The 23,184-nt window shown below is 44.1% G+C and overlaps 1 pseudogene; it reads right to left on the reverse strand.

Moving 5' to 3' along the window:
• Positions 1-19,601: 19,601 nt before the first annotated feature.
• Positions 19,602-21,949, reverse strand: LOC141027003 (uncharacterized; annotated as a pseudogene).
• Between the last annotated feature and the right edge of the window lie 1,235 nt (positions 21,950-23,184).

The raw sequence follows: 23,184 nt of genomic DNA on the forward strand, positions 1-23,184 counted from the left end.
TACACGTGCATTGCACGCATCAGATTTTGCAACCAAATTATGAATAAATACCACACTATAGCATGTAAGCTCTGAGTCACATATGCCTGATGTAGCCCTTCGTTTAATTCTTATAGTTCATCTCATTCAAAATCAATTAGTTTTTATAAAAAAGCTAAGAACGCGGGAATAGGAAAAACATGGGATTATAGTGGAATGTCGTCTTGAATCCTACAGGATTGTATGAGTGTTTGATTGTGCATAGAAAAAACGCAGAATTCTTTCAAAGAGGTTTGAGTGGATGGGATGTTTCCTATGAAATCTAGTGCAAATGAATCATATGGAAAAATTCCTATGGTTTACAATCCTACGAATCAAACAACCAAGATAGGAAAAATTCCTAATGATTAGAATCCTCCAAAATTCCTTTGAGAATCCTTTGAATCAAAGAAGCCCTTAATCTATTTTATGATTCATGGAATTGTGCGTTGTAAAGCATAAAGTAAAAACAAATAATGGCAATTCAACTAGAAAAAAAGTTTGGGCAGTTATGATACGGAAGATTCTAGAACAAAAGAGAACCACTGTTGTTTTGAGGTTTGTGCATTATGCTTAAGTTCAACCATGGAGTCTGCTAGATTGTACATGTGGCAAAATCCGGTGGGGGCTAGAAGATGGTGCGAGGGGCCGAGTGGAGGGAGACTATGAAGGAATGCACAAGTGCGAGATCGATATTTAGAGAGGGGGGGGCGAACACGTGCGTTGTTGCGCGCAGTGGCAGAGCCATGAAAAATAAATGAGCTAGGGGGCCAAGCATTGCTAATCCTTTACGAGGAGGGTCAATTCATGAACTTAAACCATTTTTAGCAGCAATTATCTAATGATCACATTCATATTAGCCTCGATGGGGGGAGGGGGGCAGGGCCCTTACTGCCCCTGTCTTCGCCATTGTGCACGCGTCTGAGAGATGAAGCGGAAGGCATGGATGATGAGAGGGGGACGTTGGATATATAATTAATGTGGGTGTATTAGCTATATATGTTAATCCTATATAGAGAGGTATAGATTGATCGATGTGGACGTGGGAAAGAGGGTGAGACCTCACTGGATATATCGATTGATCGGTTTGTGTGGAAAACTATGAAAGACCTAGCTATATACACACATACATAGAGGAACATCGATCGTTGCGCATGCACGCGTGAGAGATAAAGAATGCCCGATATGATGGAGAGGGGGATGTGTGTGGGTGTGTGCCTTCATGGGAGACCAACCTGAAGAAAAAGATTGCATGTGTGCGATGGATAATGCCGACTGGTAGTGTGTGTGCATGCATGCACGAGAGAAAGTTAGTGGTACAATTATAATGAGAAGACTACTGTGTGGGTGTAAAAGAATAGGTGAGGTCATAATCAATGTAAAGTTGAATTCAAATATTTGAATAAGAGATCCTGATGTTTGAAACCCATGCATGCATGAATATAACAGAGATCTGCGCGGTGTGGTTTGGAAACGAGCATGTTGTAATGTATACACATTGAACAAGGTCAGACTGATTTGAATTTGAGATACCGATGGCAGACATCATTTGGCCACGTCGCATCCGTGCATGGACACACTATTCTCATTGGAGATGATGGGCGGCTTTCACATCACATATCTATATCTATACCCCTATATATATATTATATTTTATATTTTTTTATATTGTGTGCGGGTAACTTTAACTTTGAAAGATGGTCGTTGGATGAGGCGAATCCGATGGTCCAAAGATGGCAAATTTGAGCACTACTGGCCGTTTGATATCATCTAGATTCCACCAGATTTCGCCACATGTATAATCTAGAAGACTCCATGGTTGAACTTAAGCATAATGCACAAACATCAAAACACAAGCACTTCTTATTTGTTCTAGAATCTTCCGTATTAGAATTGCCCAAATGTTTTTCTACATGATTTGCCATTGTTTGTTTTTACTTTATGTCTTACGACGCACAATTCCATGAATCTTAAAATAGATTAGCTTTCTTATAAAAACTAGATGATTTTGAACGAAATGAACTATAAGAATTAAACGAACATCTACATCATGCATATATGACTCAAAGCTTGCATGCTACAATGTGGTATTTATTCATAATTTGGTTGCCAAATCTCATGTGTGCAATGCACGTGTACCTTACTCTAGTCTAAATTGTGTTTGTGTGTGTTGTGCGTGTTGAGGTGCAAATTGTATTTTTTTTGGTACACGTTAAGCTTGTTCTTCCGAAATTTAAAGCCGCGCCTTGTTATGCCAAAAATTCAAGCTAGCGTCTCTGTCTATCGTGCTGCGAAACTCCCGCCTCTTCAACCCGCGCCTTGTTAGCCCGAAATAATTAAGATATATATTTGTCTCGTTGTGCTCCGACAACTCCCTCCATCTCAACCCGCGCCTTGCTATTCCGAAATTACAACACGCGTGAAAACTCCCACCTCCTATGAAATCCCGACACGCGAAATGCCCGTGGTACCCCTGAACCGAAAGAACCGCCTCAAATCGGTGGGGGTACTTTCGTAACTTACCCCACATTTCGGACAAGCGCGTCTCTAAGCCATGGTTCCCCACTGCCATCCCATCCGCCCACCCATTCGTACACCGAGGCCGCGAAAACCCGCGACGAAACCCCACACCCTGCTCCGTCCACCACCCAGCCGGAGCCTCTTCCCCGACGACGTCGTCCACAGCAACACCTCGACGCCCCTCATCCACCGTACCGGATGAGGATCCGTCGTCCATCTCATCGTCCCGCCGGTTCAGCCACCCCGTCCTCCACCTCCAAGGAGCTGCCCCGATGTTCCGCTCGTCTTTAGCGCCACCTCCATTCCCACACCGCCGTCTTCACCTGCACCACCGGAAGAGCATCATCACCGTTTCCTCAAATGAAGCTGCGGCCTAATCGGCGCCACCAAAGAGGTTGTACACTAATCGCCGCATTTTTTTCTTGATTCGATCTCACGGTGCTGCCGGCGCTCGGTCCCGAGCCGGCACGGCGCGGCTCCATCCACGGCGGCATCGCCGGCCACTTCCTCCACGGCGTCGCTCCCTCGGCAGCGACGTCCACATCAGTAGGAGCTGCTGCTGCTTTAGCTCTCGCTCGCGCTGCTGCTCTGCTCTTGCTCTCGGTCCCCTGCCTGGTCTGCTCTTGCTATTGCTCTTGCTCGCGCTGCTGCTCTCGCTCTTGCTCTTGCTTGCGATGCTGCTCCGATTTAGCTACACTTCAGTCGACTGAATCAACTTTTGGGTCAGTCGATTTTCAGGGGGTGGGGGGGCTCGCTGGGGTGAAGGAAGAACCAGCCGCAGCGGGAAGGGGGGCTCGCCGGAGAGGTACCCCACTATCTATCTTAGGGTTCAGGATGGGGGCGGTGGTCGCCGGCGGTGGCGGGGCGTTGGTAGGGCGTTGGCGTGGGGATCGCCGGAGAAAAAGCTCGGCACGGGCGGGCCTAGAGGGATGGTCGGGGCGGCGGCGGACCGGCGGTGGGGAGTGTTTTCGGGGCGGGCGGGGCAGCGCACCGCCGGCCGCGGGCGGTGGGGGGCTTCTGTTTGGCCGGTGGTGGCTGGCAGCTCAGGGGGGTGGAGGTTGAAGATGAACCGCAGGCTCTTGATTTCGTATCCAACGGCTGCAAAATCGACTGACCAGAGATGAAAAGTCAGTCGACCGACGTGTAGCCTCACCTTGCTAGTGTGTTCAGTTTCGACAGCAAAATTGAGTTTCAACAGTTAAGTTCAGTTTCGACAGTTAAGTTCAATTTCGACAGTTAAATTCAGTTCCGACAGTTAAGTTCAGAGATGAGCGGCTGATGTATTTTACATCTAGCACTTTGTGGTTATGTATTTTACGTCATGTATTGGAGATGCTATTAGAATTCCACTCAGGTTAACGTTGTTCGTTGTCTCTCTTGTCCTGCTTCAGCCTCGGCGTCGTACAACTCACCGGAGCTGCTCCAACGACGAAACCCTCCATCACAGTGGAGCAGTACCTCGGGCTCCATCTCCAGACGCCCAAGATCTTCTTCCCCTCCTCCGACAGCCAAGTCAGCCGGAGCATCCTCACCGGCCAACCCAATCACGCTGAGATCGACATGGCTTCGCCAAAGAGGTTGTACACTTGTTGCATCTCTTTTTTACTCTACATGTTTTATATATTGTCCACTGAGCACTCGTAGTAACGGGAAATACGATTATTTTATCCTACTATATGACAAGCAGTGAGGTACCAGGCAACTTAGCTATCCATGATGGACTCTCTTGAATGCCATCATTATTTATCTTTGCGCATTTGAGCTATGCATTTGTCGATGGGCCTGGGAGTTGAGCTAGTATGGCAGTGGCCTGGGTCCAAAGTAATAGAAGTAGCACAAAAACATTTTTTTAGTGTAGGATTTTCCTTGCTCAAGACTGCCTACTAGAATCGCCAGTGCTTGAAAGGAAAAGTGAATGAAAAACATCGAAACTGGAAAGTTTCCTATGGTACTACTTTTCATGAATTTGGTGCAAAGGAATGGAGCAAAGGAAAACTGTAGGATTTGTTCCTTTAGTGTCTCCTTAAAAGAAAAACCATAGGAATTCTAATTTCCACTTCTCCTCCTTTTCATATTCCTATTCATCAAGCACAAGACTAAGAGATAGTAGCATAATAGCATTATAACCGTACATTTTCTTGTGGTTTGACTTAATCTCACCATGCTTTTTTACATCCTGTGATCTTCCAATTGTTGTGAATCAAACACCCAGATTGGCAGAAATCCTGTGTTTTTAAATTCTCTGTTTTGCACGTGCATTCCTATCCTATTCCTGCCTATTTCCTATCCCTGCATTGTTAGAATCCTCAAATTCAAACAAGCCCTTGCTCAATTACTTCTGTTACAGATATGTGTCAAAGAAAACCTTGTGTGGTTTGTCCTGCTCCTGCGGCGCTGTGTTCCACCCCAGCTTAGCTGCTCCAACGACGGAAGGGTTCACCACAGCAGGGATCCGCTCTCCAGACTGTCTTTCGCCGCCTCAGATCTTCTTCCCCGCCGCCGGCAGCCACGGCAACTGCATTACCATCATCAACTGAGGAGATGACCTTGAGGACTACACGGGTCCGCAAGAGAGGTCGCATTCTTCCGTGTCTGCTTACATTATGTGTCGCTTAATATGATGACATGCTACATTATCGTCGTGTTCACCTATTAGACTCCGAGTCAGGTCCAAACTAATGCTGAAACTTGAGTTTTTAAATGGTTGTGGGGTACATATTGGGGCAGCAATTAGTACTACCTGTCTACTATGTGGTTAATCTCCGGTGTCTACTATGAGTTTCATGTTGGGTGCAAACAAACATTAAAGGAGCCATTATCTGTATTTTTTAACTAAAGCATTATCTGCCTGCTATCATTGGTTTTGGGTCTATCCACAGTTTGCTACCATCACTCTGGATTTGTGCATGCACTCCTTACATAATCTCACTATGTTTTATTCCTATGCATGCCAGTTATTGTACACAATGGAACTGGTCACGTAGAGCAAAAGAGACGAGCCTTGCGTGGCAATAAAATTTCATGCAGACATCGTTCCATGGTGGGTGCAAAGGCAGCCCCCCTCCACCCATTTCGGATCGTAATCAAGAGGAAGATAACTATTCTAAAGGGGATTCAGAAGGAGAAGACCACTCCTATTTACCCCATGAGGCCTTCGCTCTAACTTGGCATGCTGATGTTGGTAATATCATGCATATGGTGCCTTGCATTGCTTACTGTATACATTAAAGATGTCATCTGCTTAGTTTAGACATGCTTTGTGTCAATGCCATCTGTTTAGTTTCTTTATCGTATATGTGAATCATGCAATGCCATCTTGTCTAGCCAGGCATCATATATGTGAATTTTGCAATGCCACCCTGGTTAGCCAGTCATCTTATATGTGAATTATATCATGCCATCATTTTTTTTATTACGTGTTAAATTTGTCAACAATTTTAGTACATTCAATTACTCTTCCTGTGCATCAGCCATTCAGCACGGTCATGGAAAAATCTGGAGTGGAAACAAGGTATTCAGAGCAGACAATGCTATCTGACAAAGCGCATGTCTTGTTGGTTACTGATAGCTCCTCAGAGGAGGATTCAGAGACAGATGACCAGTCATATTCCCCCCCCCCTCCCCGAGGTGCATGCCCTAACTTGGCAGGGTTATGTTGCTCATATCATGCGTATGGTATCTTGCATTGCTATGTCATTTGCTTAGTTTAGACATGCTTTGTGTGAATGCCACCTGTTTAGTGTCTAATTACCATATATGTGAATTATGCAATGCCATCTTGTTGCAAGACATTATATATGTGAATTATGCAATGTTATCTTGTTGCAAGGCATTATGTATGTGAATTATGCAATGCATGTTGTTTAGGCAAGCGTCATATATGTGAATTATATCATGCCGTCTTTTTTTTTGTATTTCTCATTGCTTTTGTCGACAATGTTTGTATATTCAACTGCTCTTCATGTGCATCAGCCATTTGAATTGGTGATGGAGAAATCTGGAGTGAAAACAAGGTCTTCAGAGCAGACAATGCTACCTGCTAAAGCAGATATCTTGCTTGTTACAGATAGCTCTTCAGAGGAGGATTCAGAGGCAGATGACCAGTCCTATTATCCCCTGAGGTGTATGCTCAAACTTGGCAGGGTTATATTACTCATATAATGCATATGTTGTATTGCAATGCTTAGTTTTTACATCATATACACAATATTGAATGCCATCTCCTTAGTTGACACATCATATATGCGATTGCCCTCTGCTCACTTCCTTAGTATATAAATCATATATTTGAATTATGTCATGCCATGATGTTTACATAGACAGCATGTATCTGAATTATGGCATGCCAACCCATTTTCTAAAGACATAATATAGTTATATCATCTCATCCTGTTTACATAGTCATCATATTTTAAATTATGTCATTCCATCCGTGAATTATATCATGCCATCATGTTTCCATCGACGGCATGTTTGTGATTTATGGCATGCCAACCACTTTAATAGACACATCGTATAGTTATATCATGTCATCCTGTTTACATAGTCATCATATTTTGAAGTATGTCATTCTATCCTGTTTAGTTAGCCATCATACATGTGAAATTTTGTCATGCTATCCTGTTTAATTAGCCATCATATATGTGAAATTATGTCATGCTATTCTGTTTGCTTAGACAACATAAATGTGAATTATTTCATGCCCTGTTTTCTTCCCTACTATCCATTGCACCTGTCTATCTTACAATGTCTGTACATTCAATTACTTTTCTTGTTTATCAGCCATTTCAATTGGAGGGAGTGATGGCAGTATCTGTGGGAGTAAAAACACGGTCTTCAGAAAAGATCGTGCTACCTGTCGATGCAGATAGAACCATGGTTGTACTTGCCCAAGAACCAGCCCCACCACACATAACCCACACTCATGCAGATTGTACCCCTACCCAGTTGGACAAAGAACCAGCTACACCCCTTCTAACCCCAACCCCAGCAGATAGACACCCAATTCCCGTTGACACAGCACCGTCTCCACCACAGAGCACCCAAACACGAGCAGTTAGTAAGGCAACTGCAGTGCCCAATCACGAGGACCACCACTCCGAACCCGAAGTCAACGCTCAAAGCAGAAGAAGAATTGTTCTCAGGTCAGGTTCCGTAGCTATGGTTTATACTACTTTGCTCTTGCATCACTGTATTTACTGATACCAACTAATTTCAAATTTGAAGGATGCAATTGAAACTCCAATGGCGCAACAGGTATGTTTTAAACCTTTTTCTTCAACGTGTTTGGCTGTTTGCTGTTGTAACTTGCTCTATGTTGATTTCAGTTTCAATAGAATAAACAGTTATGTTCTCATGCCATGCACATTACAAGTGTTGTTATTGCTGTGTAGTTTCCCACACTTATATTCTGTCTATGCTGCTTTGTCTTAAATAGATATGATTCGAACTGTATCTATCCTGATTTGGCAACATAAACTAGAATGATATAGACCATACAGTGACCATACTACATAGATATATGTTTGTTTCATGTTGTTATCATGTCCACCTTACTACTGAACTAGTTTACCAAAATGAGTTTCATATACTACATTGTAAACCTGAGATGTGTTTGTTTGTTTCTCTTTTAGAACGCGGATAAAATATTGGAGAAGAGTACCCTGTTATGCAATGGTAAAGGAAGTAATGCAGATAAGGTTCAAGATAGTGAGACATCCCTATTGGTCTCCAAGAAAGCTGATAAAAACTATATTGAAGACACTGAGACAACCCCAAAGTCCTGTCTTGATGTAGTGTTCGAGTTACTGGCTACCACTGCTGGCACCAGCTCTTCGAACTCGTTGCCTGAATCAATTCGGCTTCTTGAGTCTCAACTTCAAGTTGAAAGACATCGATCAGATGTTATGAGACAGGAAGCCGGAGGACTGAGGAAGTCCCTGCAGAATTCAGATGCATACTTTCTGGTGCAATAGCAAGCGCTAGAGGACTTAAGCGCCAAACAAGAGAAAGTTAATAAGCTTGCTAAGCATCTTGCCAGCATTACGGGTACCCAGGATATTGTTTCTTGAGCTCTTCTGAAGTGGTTTCAGTTCTGGACTTGTTTTGCTGCGGCGTTTATATGCTGTTGTGTTCCCTATATTTGCACTGGTGGCGAACTTTGATGCCCAGTGGATGTAATATGTGTAATAGTCGTGATAGCCTAGTGTAAGTTGCTTGCTTATTTATTTCCTTGTTGTCTTGTTTATTTGTTTGCTTGTAGTCAGTGCAGTTCTTTTTCTGCGGTTTGCTAGTGGCTGCAATAACCTATTTTTTAAAACTAGGCCACAATAACCATGGGCTAATATTTACTGTAGTGACACTAGGCCTCCTACGGGCCGTAGAAACAGTGGGCCTTCTACGGGCCGTAGAAACAGTGGGCCTTCTTCGGGCCGTAGAAACAATGGGCCTTCTACGGGCCGTATCATCAATGGGCCTTATACGGGTCGTATGATCGATTGGCTAAACATGGGCCAAACAGACCGCATTCTGGCCGTAAACGGGCTAGAGTTGGAATCGTTCGTTCATGGGCCGACCATAACGGGCCATCGTTAATAGGCCGTATTTGATGACGCTATGAAAATGGCCCAAGATATTAACGGACCACAAACGGGCCGACTGTAACCACGGGCTGAATTTGGCCCACAAGCAAAAAATGACAGTAATGGGCCATAAGTAAACGAATGCTAGAAAATATCCCAAGAATAAATGGACTCTGAGAAGGCCGAAAGATAACGTGGGCTGGAAACGGCCCAACGGAATAACGGGCCGTTAATGGGTATAAAGTGATACACTGTTCTTTATGGGCCAGTTTCACCACGGGCCGTTAATGGGTGTAAAGTGATACACTGTTCATTACGGGCCAGTTTCACCACGGGCCGTTAATAGGCCAAGAGTTACATAGGGCCTCATATGGGCCGAAAGACGTCATAGGCCATACATGGGCCAGAAGTGAAAACGGCCTGGAATCATATTGGATGGCCCAGATGACGCTACTGGGCCTAATTCGAATAGGGCGTAACGGGCCTTGGGTTAGCGGGCTGTAAATGGGCTATATGCGAACAGGCCGTTAACAGGCTTTCCATGGGCCGGCCCGCCACCTTTTGACCAAGTCAAACGGGCCGGCCTTTTCACAGGAATGGGCCTCTGTTGGGTCATGCCACGTGTCGACGTATCATAGGCGCCTTCTGTCCAATGAGTGGATGACATCTGTCCCAGCGATGAGCCGACACGTGTTTCCTCCAGCCAATGATGATTTTACACGTGGAAAATCCCATTGGTCGGGGCTGTTAACGGGTTATCGGATCCAAAACCCGACCCGATAGCTTAACAGCGTTCCATTACGGTGGATGCCACGTGTCGGTCACCCTTGACGAAAGCACTTCTGTGACGCGCGATTTATCGTCATGGAAGTGGACACTTCCGTGATGATAATTTGGGTAATGTCATGGAACACTTCTACGACAGCACATGTATGACTATCTTGATTCTATCATAAATTTGTCATGGATGTACATGCATGACAGAAAACGTGACCTACTGTGACAAACACGTATCATCACGGAAGTGTCTTTTTTTTGTAGTGATGATGCTCACACGAAAGATGAGAATTGAAGCACAAAGAGAACATCTTAAGACACATGACAAACACATCTAAGTCTAACATACTTCCTATGCATAGGCACTATATAAGCAAACAAGTTATGAAGACAGGCAAAAACTAGCATATGCAAGGAAGAAGAAACAATAGCAATCTCAACGTGATGAGAGGTAATTTAGTAACATGAAAATTTCTACAACTATATTTTCCTCTCTCATAATAATTACATGTAGGATCATAATCAGATTCAACAATATAACTATCACATCAAATATTCTCAACATGATCCACATGCATGCACAGTTGACGCGCTTCCAAAATTGTGGGATTACCATCAAGTAAAGTCATGACATCCCCAAGCCCACTTTTATCAAAAGTTTCATAAGATTGATCAAACTCCAAAGTAGTGGGATCATTATTTCCTAAAGTTGACACTTTTCCAAACCCACTTTCAATATTATTGCAAACATATTCATCATGAGGCTTAAATACATTTTCAAGATCATATGAAGCATTATCACCCTGATACGTCTCCAACGTATCTACTTTTCCTAACGCTTTTCCTTATGTTTGGACTCTAATTTGCATGATTTGAATAAAACTAACCCCGGACTGACGCCATTTTCAGCAGAACTACCATGATGTTGTTTTTGTGCAGAAATAAAGGTTCTCGGAATGGAACGAAACTTTGCGAGAATATTTTATATGGGTCTTTTACATCTGTGTCCTAACTCGAACCCACTACTCAGATTTCCCCTAATTTCAAAGCCTGCTCAAATTTGCCCTTGTGCCGTTAAGCGACCTTATAGAAATGCCCTTCCGCTCCGTTTTCGTCCGGTCAAAGGCCTTTGACCGTCAATGGGACGTTTTTTGGACATTTCTACCCCTCCCTCCATGTGTCACTTACGTGTGGGACCCACTCAAACAAAAAGAAAAGGCTCTCTCTCCTCTCTCTGCCTGTCTCACCTACATGTGGGACCAAAATGAAATCTCTCTCTCTCTCTCTCTTAATCCTTACATGTAGGACCCACCCTAAAAAAATCTTACTTGTCTCTCTCTCTCAACTCTGGAGGGGGCGCACGCAACTAGCAGCAGCCTCGCCGGGGTGAGGTGTTGCACGGCTCCGGCCCCTTATGACCTCCTTGATTCGGTCCCTCCCCCCCCCCCCATGCCCTCTTTTCTCTCTGCCACGCGACAAAGATGTGGTCCGCGGGAATCATGGTCGTCCGCCCTAGTGTTGCTCGTCGTGCAGGCGGCCAACGGGAACCCCACGACCCGTTGCCTTGTCCAGGGGATCCGCCTGTTCGTCCTCGACTTCCACACCGAATTAATTGAAGTATAATGCATCAAGTCAGTGTGGTTGATGTCATCTTGTCCCCCTCCAGTGATGCTTTGCCGTGCCTCGATCTCCTCTGCTACGCCATCCCTATGCTCTATCTTGGCTGCCTCGTCGACATCTGGTGCTTCTAGACCCTGTGGACCCCTCGCTGCGGAGCGTTTAATTCCCGAGCCATCGTGTCAGGGTCACCTCGCTCCGCCGTCCGCCGTGGACGACGAGGTCGTCGCTCTGTTGAATCCCAAGCCTCCTGGATCATGCCTTCATAAAATAAGTGAGCCACTTATGTGTTTGCTCACGTTCTTTAGTCCCCTCCCCCTCTGTAGCTTGCCCGTGCCTAGAGCCTTCCGCCGTTGCCACGGGACCTCGTCGCCAGCGAGCTTCCCGGCCGCTCTACAAACTCCCAGTGCCCTTGCAGACCACCCCGTAACCCCGCCTTGCTCCAGGACCATTCACAGCTCGCCCTAGCGTGCTCCCGCACAGTCCCGAGCCAACCCCGGAGCACCCGTGCTCGCCGGAGTTCAAGCTCCATCATGTAGATGAGAGGTGGGCCTGCCCCTAAAGTAAATAAGTGAGTACCATTTCAGAAAACATTAAAACAATGACATGTGGGCCCCATTTGAAATTGATATTTTTTCTTTTCGGTCCCACGTGTAAGTGAGACAGGCAGAGAGAGCTTTTTCTTTTTCTTTTTTTTGAGCGGGTCCCACACGTAAGTGACACATGGACGGAGGGGTAGACATGTCCAAAAAACGTCCCGTTGACGGTCAAAGGCCTTTGACCGGACGGTAACGGCACAGAAGGGCATTTCTATAAGTGCACATAACGGCGGAGGGGCATTTTTGAGCAGGCTTTCGAATTAGGGGTATATCTGATTAGGTGGTTCGAGTTGGGGACAGAAATGCAAATGGCCCATTTTATATCAATAAAGAGAATTTCTGGAGCCAAGAACCACCGAAGCGGGGCACCTGGGTGGGCACAACCCACTAGGGTGCGCCGCCCCCTCCAGGTGCACCCAGGTGGGTTGTCCCCACCTGGTGGCCCCGCAGACCCTGAAACCTACACTATAAAATCCTATTTTTGGATAAAAAATAAAGGAAAAAGAATTATCCCATTCCACGAGACGGAGCTGCCGTCACCTCCTTTTCTTCATCGGGAGGCCAGATCTGGAGTCCGTTTGGCCAAACCAAACCGATAATTTGAAGAGAAATACAAAGATATAAATCATGCATAAAAGAATTCAAAGGAGATTCAAATAATATTCATAGATAAGCTGATCATAAATCCACAATTCATCGGACCTCGCCAAACACACCGCAAAAGAAGATTACATCGGATAGATCTCCAAGAACATCAAGGAGAACATGGAATTAAGAATCAAAGAGAGAGAAGAAGCCATCTAGCTACTAGCTATGGACCCGTAGGTATGCAGTAAACTACTCACGCTTCATCGGAAGGGCAATAGGGTTGATGTAGATGCCCTCCGTGATCGAATCCCCCTCCGGTAGGATGCCGGAAAAGGCCCCAAGATGGGATCTCACCGGGACAGAAGGTTGCGGCGGCGGAAAACTATTTTTGGCTCTCTCTGAGGGTTCTAGAATATATGTGAATATATAGGATGAAGAGGTAGATCAGAAGAGTCCCGAGGGGGCCACAAAGTAGGGGGCACCCCCCTAGGGCGCACCCTCCACCCTCGCCGCTGCCTCGTGGCTCTTCTGGCTTGGACTCCAAGTCCTCTGGGTGTCTTCTGGTCCAAGAAAAATCATCGTGAAGTTTCATTCCGTTTGGACTCCATTTGGTATCCTTTTCTGCGAAACTCAAAGGCAAGGAAACAACAGAAACTGACACTGGGCTCTAGGTTAATAAGTTAGTCCCAAAAATAATATAAAATAGCATAATAATGCATATAAAACATCTAAAACAGATAATATAATAGCATGGAACAATAAAAAATTATAGATACATTGGAGACATATCAGGAATCACAAACCTTAACACCAATATTCTTACTAAAGCATAATTACTCACCAACATGACTCACATATTACTATCTCCATATCTGAAAACTATTACAAGGAACCAAGTTTATAATATCCAATGATCTTCATGAAAGTTTTTATTATGTCCCCCTTGAATATCTATCACTTTGGGACTAAATTCATATATTACCATTGCTACTAACAGGCTCTCAAATAAATTTAAGTGAAGCACGAGAGCATAAATTTCTTCAAAATAATTTCCTTTTTCAACTCTCAAAATAATATAAACGAAGCATCAGAGCATATTTCTTCACAAAATTACTAACTCTGTAAATAATCTAAGTGAAGCATGAGAGCATTTCTTCAAAAATTAAACCACCACCATGCTCAAAAAGATATAAGTGAAGGACTAGAGCAATTCCCTAGCTCAAAAAATTTAAGTGGAGCACATAGAGCAATTCTAACAAATCATAGCATTATTATGGATCTCTGAAATAGGTGTGTCCAACAAGGATGATTGTGACAAACTAAAAAGAAAATCAAGCAAAGACTCATATAATACAAGACGCTCCTAGCAAAACTCATGATATGTGACGAATAAAAATAAAGCTCCAAGTAAAATTACCGATGGTCGTTAGAAGAAAGAGGGGATGCCTTCCCGGGTATCCCCAAGCTTAGTTGCTTGGTACTCCTTGAATATTACATTGGGGTGCCATGTGCATCCCCAAGCTTAGGCTCTTTTCTCTCCTTATTCCTTCATCCATCGTGATCTCACCCAAAACTTGAAAACTTCAATCACACAAAATTTAACAAAACCTTTGTGAGATCCGTTAGTATAATAAAGCAAATCACCACTTTAAGTACTGTTGCAGACCCATTCATATTTTATTATTGCATTATACCTACTGTATTTTAACTTTACCATGGCTTATACCCCCCCCCCCCCTCCGATACAATCCATAGATTCATCAAAATTAGCACACAATACAACGAAAACAGAATCTGTCAAAAACAAAACAGTCTGTAGTAATCTAAACTTTAACCATACTTTTGTAACTCCAAAAATTCTGAAAAATTAGGAAAACATGGTAAATTTGTATATCAATCTTGTGTAACAGATTCAGAATTTTTTGTTGCTTCTGTGAATTTAAACAATTCTTCTACGGGGCGCAAAAGTTTCTGTTTTCCAACAGGATTAAAACGACTATCACCCAAGCCATCCTAAAGGCATTACTTGGCACAAACACTAATTAAACCCTAAAAATTACAATCATAACAGAAGCATAATTGTGTATTTATTGAAGAACAGAAAGAAAAACAAAAAATCACAATCATGCTTTTCATTCAAGGAGCTATCATGAACCACTTTATAAATTTCTTCTTTTAACACTTCATCACAATTTTCAGATTCACGAATTTCAAGCAAAACTTCATAAAGATAATCTAGTGCACTCAACTCACTAGCAATTCATTCATCAAAATTGGGTCTTTTAAAAATATTAGCAAGTGGAGGAGGATCCATAATCTTTTTGTTTTCTGAATTTCAATAAACACACAATTATGGCAAACTAACAAGTAAAGAAACAAAGTAAAACATTTTTGTGTTTTTTTATAAAACTTTTAGAAGTGGCGGAGATGAAAACGAGAGGCAAATGGCAAATAAAGTAATTGCAAGGATATGAGAGCTTATGCGTGGGTACTTGATAGATGTTGATGATGTATCCCCGACAACGGCGCCAGAAGTTCTTCCTGATGCTTGTAGTCTGCGTTGCTATTTCTCCGAAGAGGATAGGATGATGCAGCACAATAGAAGTAAGTATTTTCCACAGTTATGAAACCAAGGTTATCAATCTAGTAGGAGAACCAATCAACACTATGTAAATAGCACATGCACACAAACAACAAATACTTGCAACCCAACGCGTAAGAGGGGTTGTCAATCCCTCAATGGTATTGAGATAGATTAAATTGTGTAGGTTTTGATAAATTGATCTAACAAAAATAGAAAATAAATAAATAAATAAAAATTCAGCAAGGTATTTTGGATTTAATATATGATAGGAAATAGCATATGGTGGGTTAACAAATTACTGTTGGGCAATTGATAGAAAGGCAGATAATTATGACGATATCCAAGGCAATGATCATGTGTATAGGCATCACGTCCAAGATTAGTAGACCGACTCCTGCCTACATCTACTACTATTACTCCACACATCGACCGCTATCCCACATGCATCTAGTGTATTAAGTTCATGGAAAACGGAGTAATGCAATAAGAACGATGACATGATGTAGACAAGATAAACTCACGTATGAATAAATCCCATCTTGTTACCCTTAGTAGCAACGATACATGCGTGTCATCTCTCTTTCTGTCACTGAGATTGAGCACCGCAAGATCGAACCCATCACAAAGCACCTCTTCCCATGGCAAGATAAATCAATCTAGTTGGCCAAACCAAACCAATAAATCAGAGAAGAAATAGGAGGCTATAACAATCATTCATAAAAGATTTTAGCAAAAACTCAAATAATATTCATGGATGAACTGATCATAAAGTCACAATTTTTCGGATCCCAACAAACACATCGCAAAAAAGAGTTGCATCAAATAGATCTCCAAGAACATCGAGGAGAACATTGTATTGAAGATCAAAAAGAGAGAAGAAGCCATCTAGCTACTAACTACGGACCCATAGGTCTGTGGTAAACTACTCACGCATCATCAGAGGGGCAACGAGGATGATGAAGAACCCCTCCGTGATCGTTGCCCCCTCCGACAGAGTGCCGGAAAAGGCCTCTAGATTGGATATCGTGGTTCTAGAACTTGCGGCGGTGGAAAAAGTATTTCATCGACTCCCTTAGGATTTTTACGATTTTAGAGTATTTATAGAGGCGAAGGTAGGTCAAGGGGGTGCCCGTGGGCCCCACTACCCACCAAGGAACGCATGAGGCCCCTGGCGCGCCTGAGGCCTAGTGGGCCCCACGAGCGTCCCCTCGTGCCCTCTAGAAGCTTCTTGGGTGTCTTCCTGCTAGAAAAAAAACTCCAAAAAGTTTCGTGGCATTTGGACTTCGTTTGGTATTAATATTCTACAAAGTAAAAACAAGCAAAAAAAAAACAACAACTGGCACTGGGCACTATGTCAATAGGTTAGTCCCAAAAATCTATATAAAGTTGCTAGTAAATGTATATTAAACATCCAAGGTTGATAATATAACAGCATGGAATAATAAAAAATTATAGATACGTTGGAGACGTATCATGGGTCATCAAGAATATTTTCCAACCTAGACAAGTTATCAGCTATGGGTTTTTTAGCTCCCTTCCTATCAATAGTATGCAAGTCTAGTCTAGGTTTAGCAATTGGTTCATTCTTTTTAATGCTCTTCAACTTTTTCAACTCTCACACAATATATGAGCGCAAGCCATGGATATAGCACTATGGGTGGAATAGAGTATGGTGATGGAAATTATGTGGAGAAGACAAAAAGGAGAAAGTCTCACATTGAAGAGGCTAATCAGCGGGCTATGGAGATGCCCATCAATTGATGTCAATGCAAAGATTAGCGATTGCTATGCAACAGATGCACTAAGAGATATAAGTGTATGAGAGCTCAAAAATAAAACTAAGTGGGTGTGCATCCAACTAGCTTTCTCATGAAGACCTCGGGCATTTGGGGAAGCCGATTATTGGAATATACAATCCAAGTTCTATAATGAAAAATTCCCACTAGTTATATGAAAGTGAAAGCATAGGAGACTCTCTATATGAAAAACATGGTGCTACTTTGAAGCACAAGTATTGAAAGGTTAGTAACATTGCCCCTTCTCTCTTTTTCTCTCATCAAGGAGAACATTGTATTGTAGATCAAAGAGAGAGAAGAAGCCATCTAGCTACTAGCTATGGACCCGTAGGTCTGTGGTAAACTACTCACACATCATCGGAAGGGCGGCAAGGTTGATGTAGAGCCCCTCCGTGATTGATTCCCCCTCTGGCAGAGTGCTGGAAAAGGCCTCCGGATGGGATCTCGCGAGAACACAAGCTTGCGGTGGTGGAACAAGTGTTTTGGGTGGCTCTCTGTTGGTTTCCCAATTTTAGAGAATTTATAGAGGCGGGGTTAGGTTAAACAGAGCGAGGGGGGCCCATGAGGCACCAGGGCATGCCCTGGTGGCTTGTGGGCCACTCCTTTGTCTCTGACCCTCTCCTGAAGCTTCTAGGGTCTCTTATGTCCATAAAAAATCATTAAAAAGTTTCATGGCCTTTGAACTTCGTTTGGTACTGATATCCTAGAAAACCAAAAACAAGAAAAAAAACAACAACTGACACTTGGCACTAAGTTAATAGGTTAGTCCCAAAAATGATATATAATGACATATTATTGCATATAAAACTTCCAAGATTGGTACTATAATAGCATGCAACAATAAAAAATTATAGATACGTTGGAGACGTATCAGTATCTTCCATGTTAAGCGGGTTATTCTCATGATGAGAATTTATGCACTCGTCTTGCACGAGAGAGGCTGGTAAAACGGCGCCCAGTCCTGCATAACTTGATAAAAATAAAAATAAAAATCCCCCTGGAAAGTTGATTTTTTGGAGGGCACCCGTGGATTCGGCTAGCCATGGCTTGTGATTGTAAGGATGTGTGGGGAGTAAAACAATATTATTTTTCATTTTGGGAACCACCATTAATATGTTTGGCATGGGAGATGTTGAAATCCTTTATCGCGACGTTGACAGGAAAAGCACACCACCCAAAATATATTCATCTCTGTTTTAAGCTCTAAGCTTTGGCACCTCTGCAAATCTCTGCTTCTATTTGCGAAGGGACCTTCTATTTACTTTTATATTATTTACTTTTGTTATTGACTCATCACCTTCTAATTCAAGCACTAACATAGAGAGTGATATTGTCATTCTAAGTTTAACATGCATTGAGTCTAGTTAATGTTGGATGTGAGCATGGTTGTATCTCTTCTACCCTAAATTACAATGTTTAGTCGCTCCTTGAACTTTGGAAGTGCTTTGCATTTATGTTTTGCAATCTCAGAAAGGGCTAGCGAGATACGATGCTATCATTTTATATCATGATTGTTTTGACAAAGTGTTGGCATGTGAGATGTGTTATTATTGCTCGCTAGTCGATTATGCCATTGATATGAGTAAATGTGAGTTCTAAGTGTTATCATTCATATGGTTAGTTCATGATCTTTGTTGAAAACTTGGTTACTAGTTAATCTTATATACGGGAAAAAACAAAAGAGTTTATAAAAGTTTTTCTTTATCACTTTCAGTTTATCAACTAAATTGCTTGAGGACAAACAATGAATTAGGCTTGGGGGAGTTGATATGTCTCCTATGTATCTACTTTTCCAAACACTTTTGCTCTTGTTTTGGACTCTAATTTGCATGATTTGAATGAAACTAACCCGGATGGGCGCTGTTTTCAGCAGAACTACCATGGTAGTGTTTTTGTGCAAAAATAAAAGTTCTCGGAAATGGACGAAACTTGGTGGAGATTTTTTTGGAATATATAGAAAATATTGGTGCAAATATCTACCAGAGGTAACTCACTAGCTGCACACAAGGCAGGGCGGCGTGCCTACCCCCCTGGGCGTGATGTGCCCCTTGTGGGGCCCTCGTGGCTCTATTTGCCCTACCTCTGGTCCTATAATTTCTGTCTCGTGGAGAGAAAAATGAGAGAAGAAGTTTCATCATGATTTACAATACGGAGCCGCCGCCACCTCATGTTGTTCATCGGGAGGGCAGTCCGTTCGGGGATCCGGAGATGGGGATTCGTCGCCATCGTCATCATCAACCCTTCTTCATCTTCAATTCCATGATGCTCACCATTGGGAGTGAGTAATTCGTTTGAAGGCTTGCTGGACGGTGATAGGGATGGATGAATTTTTTTTGAATTTTCAGACAGTGGGAGAGGCCCCCACTATGCTTTGTATTAAATATGTACCCAAGAAGGGTGATTACAATTTACATTGGGGAGTTACAATCAGTGCCTCCCACCCATAGGTGGGGGAGAGGGGGTTGGTATGAACACCAACACCACACAAAGGGTATCTAAAAAGGGCAAAACCAAATAAGTTCTAGATGTGGTCTAAGAAAGAGTCAAGGAACTCTTTTTGCTCTGCCCTCACTCTATACTGGAGGAGGCCCAAATCAGTTTTGAACCGTAGCAGCCAGGCTTGATGTGTGGGGGAATTCCTCGAAAATGCTTGTTGTTTCTCTCTTTCCAGATACTCCACGCGGCTTGCAGAAAGATTTCCATGAACATCGGCCTCCCCCAGGCGAACTTGGCATGGTTGAGCATGGAGTAATGAATGTCTACATGACCAAGATCTACACCCAATCTTGTCCAACAATGCCTACTGAAAGGATAGTGGAGCAAAAGGTGACCAACATCTTCTTCCACCTGGTATGTACAGAGCATGCAGCTGAAATCTTCACCAATATTGTAGTGGTGTCGTTTCAACATGTTTCTAGTGTTCAAACGGTCAGACAGAAGTAGCCACCCAAAGACCTTGATTTTCATTGTAACTTTGGACTCCCACAGCCAACTGTAGGTTTGATGGGCTCAGACGTCTTGAAAGTAAAATATGTAGTATTGTCTTGCAGAGAACCTGCCAGAGTCCCAAATATATGTCCAGGTATCATCATCACCAGTGGTCTCATCTTCTCCCACGTCCACTGTAAGGCTCTGTAGGTCTCTGACTTCCTCGAAGGCTTGCATGGAGAGTGGTAGGTGGAATGCCGCAACCAGCCCCGTGGACCCAAGGAATTCCCTGACTGAGATGTCTTCGTTCAAAGCAAAGGAGAATGCCCTCGGGTGAGAGGTTGCAAGAATCTGGTCAAGCCACATATCTTTCCACATGCGCACCGTCTCTCCATGGCCAACTGTAACTCCAGAAATCCCTCGGTAAACAGGTGTCAGTATAAGAACATCTCTCCACCAGAACGACCCGTAGGGGTCACATGCATGGGGGATTTTTTTTATTGTAGTAAGTGGACTAGATTAGCTCGACCCATGGGATATCATGACGGTTGCAAAACTTGTGCAAGTACTTGAGCAGTAGGCCGTCACTTTGGATGCGTAGATTGATTATTCCAAGGCCACCACTAGATTTAGGACAGCATACCAGTGACCAAGCGGCCAGAGAGTTGCATGTGTTGCCATGTTCTGTTTTCTTGCGCCAGAGGCATTTTCTCTAGATTTTATCAATCAGGTCCAAGACTTTAGGAGGGAACCGGAGCGTGCACAGTGCAAAGATCGTCAGGGAGGTGATGATCATGTTAAGGAGAGACAAATTGGCTCCGTACGACATTAAGGATAAAGTGGCAGTAAGTCTTCGTTACATTGTGCAGACCAAAGGCATGAGATCTTGTACTGTTGGTCGAAGCATGCCAAGTGGCAAGCCAAGGTATGTGAAAGTCATTGAGCCGGTGACGCAGCCAAAGATCGTTGCCAGTTCTTCACTGCGGGCCCTGTCACAGTTTATGGGGATCATGGTAGACTTGTGGAAGTTTATCTTGAGACCGGACGTCGCATAATCAGTGAGGATAGTCTTGATGGTACTTGTTTGGGTGGGGCAGGCCGACATTAGCCGTAGGGTGTCATCCGCGTATTGGATGATCGGGTAATCCTTTTGGTTTGGTCGTGGGGCGGGAGCTGAATAGATCCTTGTCGGAAGGCGTTATTAATGGCAGCTTGTAAGAGGTCGGCCGCCAGAACGAATATGAGCGGGGAGAATGGGTCACCTTGCCGGACACCGCACTTACAGTAGAATTGCTTGCCGGGGAGACAATGAAGAAGGACCGAAGATTTTCCCAAAGAGAATATGCATTTAACCCAATTAAGCCACTTGTTATTAAAACCCATATTCTGCATGATTTCAATCATCGCATCATGTTCAATTGTATCAAAAGCTTTAGCGGAGTCTAACTTCAGCAAAATGATCTCTCTTTTGGAGGATTGGCATTGGAAGATATATTCAAAGGCCCAGGCCAGGCAGTCTTGAATGGTGCGTCCCTTAATGAATTCGTATTGATTACGATGGACGATCTTAAGTATGACTTTCTACAGGCGGTTCGCCGGCAATTTGGTGATCACCTTGAGGCAAGAGTTGAGCAAGGTAATCGGCCTGTAATCATTGACTATTTTTGGCGATGGAACCTTTGGTATGAGTGTAATAAACCCCTCATTGATGCTTTCTAGATTGAGAGAGCCATCATAGAATTGGTTGCAAAGCTTGTAAAAGTCCTCTTTAATGATCGGCCAGCATGATTTGAGAAAGGCTCCTGTGAAGCCATCTGGTCTAGGGGCTCGATTAGTTGGCATTTCTTTAATAACTGCATCTATCTCAGCGTGAGTGAAAGGGTGCGTTAGTTGGTCGAGATCTTCAACTCTTTTTATGATATGGGGTAGATCAAACTTCATCTGAAAATCCCCTGTTTTGCCCAGTCTTCCTTTGAAAGCATTGTGAATTAGTGCTTCTTTTCCAGCGTGGTCCTCCACTTGCGATCCATCAGGTGTTGTCAGTGTGGAGATGTTGTTTTTCGATAGCGTTCAGAGGCCATTACCTGGAAGAACTTGGGGTCTTCATCGCCAAATCGAATCCATCTGATTGTGCAATGTTTCCTCCAATATTCTCTTTTGTAGTGAAGTAGCAGGAGCAAATGCTTTTTGAGGATTTTTCAGAAGTTGAACTCGGGAATGTCGGTGTACAAAAGTAGGGGCTCTCCTTTTGACCCCTTTACTTGTGCACGGGCAGTCAGAGCCGCGCCCGCGGCCACACTTAGAAGGGCAGAGGAGGGAAGCCGAAGCACAAGACAACCGAGGCAACGCCAAGACCAGAGACACAAAGAGCAAGAGGGCGAGGCGGACTTCCCCGGCAAGACCCTTGCCGGGGCGGCCTCCGCAGCCCCGGCAAGAGCCTTGCCGAGGCAACTTGCCTGACGCCAGCAGAGCGCGCCACCCTTGAGCCCAAGGGTTCCAACACCATCAACCACATTGGGACAAAGGCTCGGGAGGCACCTCCGTGGTGGCATGCAGATCTTTGTGAAGATCATAAATACACAAGATCGGATGAGGACCAGAAGATGATGATCCTCGGCGAGGTCCTTGCCGAGGAAATCCACGAGACCCCCGGCAAGCGCCTTGCCCGGGACGACCGCGGCGCCACGGCAAGACCCTTGCCGGGCCCCCGGCAAGACCCTTGCCGAGGACACCAGCAAGGTCGCAGCCAGGCCCGTGTCTGCCAAGGCTCCACCGCCGCTCCCATGCAGCTGCTAGCTCGACCAGCTGGGCAGGTACGTGTGCGGCAGCATGCGGCCTCTATGCTGACTCAGCAAGCACCTGCGTGGTGTCATGCAGATCTTCATGAAGGCTCCACCACCGCGCCATCCCAGCAGCCAGCCAACATGCCGCCACGACGCCTCATCAGCTCGGACGCGTGTCGGAGCCAGGCGAGGCGACGACAGCTGGGACGAGCTTCCTTGCCGTCCCCGATAAAGCAAGAGGGGCACGTCGGCAGCGCATTAAATGCATTTGTCCGATGGTGCCAGAGGATAGACTCATCCACTGTACACCTTTCCACCTCCTGTGTGCCACTGTGGCAGCCCCTTTGGTCTATAAAAGGAGGCCCGAGGCGTCTAGGAGAGGGATTTGGATCT

This window comes from Aegilops tauschii, chromosome 7 (genome assembly GCF_002575655.3).
Source record: "Aegilops tauschii subsp. strangulata cultivar AL8/78 chromosome 7, Aet v6.0, whole genome shotgun sequence".
NCBI classification, from domain to species: domain Eukaryota; kingdom Viridiplantae; phylum Streptophyta; class Magnoliopsida; order Poales; family Poaceae; genus Aegilops; species Aegilops tauschii.